This window comes from Gossypium hirsutum, chromosome A02 (assembly GCF_007990345.1).
Source record: "Gossypium hirsutum isolate 1008001.06 chromosome A02, Gossypium_hirsutum_v2.1, whole genome shotgun sequence".
Taxonomy (NCBI): domain Eukaryota; kingdom Viridiplantae; phylum Streptophyta; class Magnoliopsida; order Malvales; family Malvaceae; genus Gossypium; species Gossypium hirsutum.
The window spans coordinates 63,970,954-63,971,616 of NC_053425.1; the positions used below are offsets into that span (position 1 = coordinate 63,970,954).

The following is a 663-nucleotide window of genomic DNA, read 5'->3' on the forward strand; positions in this document are numbered from 1 at the left end:
CTTTTCAGTGAGTTAAACCTAGGAATTAGAATGCCAGATATTGAGGCAATCCAATTTGAATTGAAACTAGTGATGTTTCAAATGCTCCAAACGGTGGGCCAATTTAGTGGTATGCCCACAGAAGATTTACATCTCCACTTTCGATTGTTTATGGAGGTGAGTGATTCATTCAAGATAGCCGGTGTGACTGAAGACGCACTGAGGTTGAAGTTATTTTTGTACTCGTTACGAGATCGAGCATGAGCATGGCTCAATTCATTGCCATCAAGTTCCATATCTACATGGAAAGAATTAGCAGAGAGATTTTTGGTTAAGTATTTCCTGCCTAGCAAAAACACTAAGTTGAGGAACGAGATCACAACCTTTCAACAATTGGATGACGAGTCTTTGTATGAGGCTTGGTAGCGATTCAAGGAGTTACTGTGTAAGTGTCCTCATCATGGGATTCCTCATTATATCTAATTGGAGACATTCTATAATGGTCTCAAAGCACATACAAGATTGATGGTAGATGCTTTTGAGAATGGTGCAATTTTGTCTAAGTCTTATAATGAGGCTTATGAGATCATCGAGAGGATCGCAAGTAATAACTATCAATGGCCAACAAATCGAACAGCTTCAGGAAGACGTGTAACTAGAGTTCATGAAGTTGAGACGCTCACT

At 39.5% G+C, this 663-nt stretch overlaps 1 non-coding gene across 1 annotated transcript; it reads right to left on the reverse strand.

Moving 5' to 3' along the window:
* Positions 1-339: 339 nt before the first annotated feature.
* Positions 340-446, reverse strand: LOC121216892 (small nucleolar RNA R71). Its single transcript, XR_005913101.1, has one exon. It is a non-coding gene; the product is annotated as a small nucleolar RNA R71 (small nucleolar RNA).
* Positions 447-663: the final 217 nt, after the last annotated feature.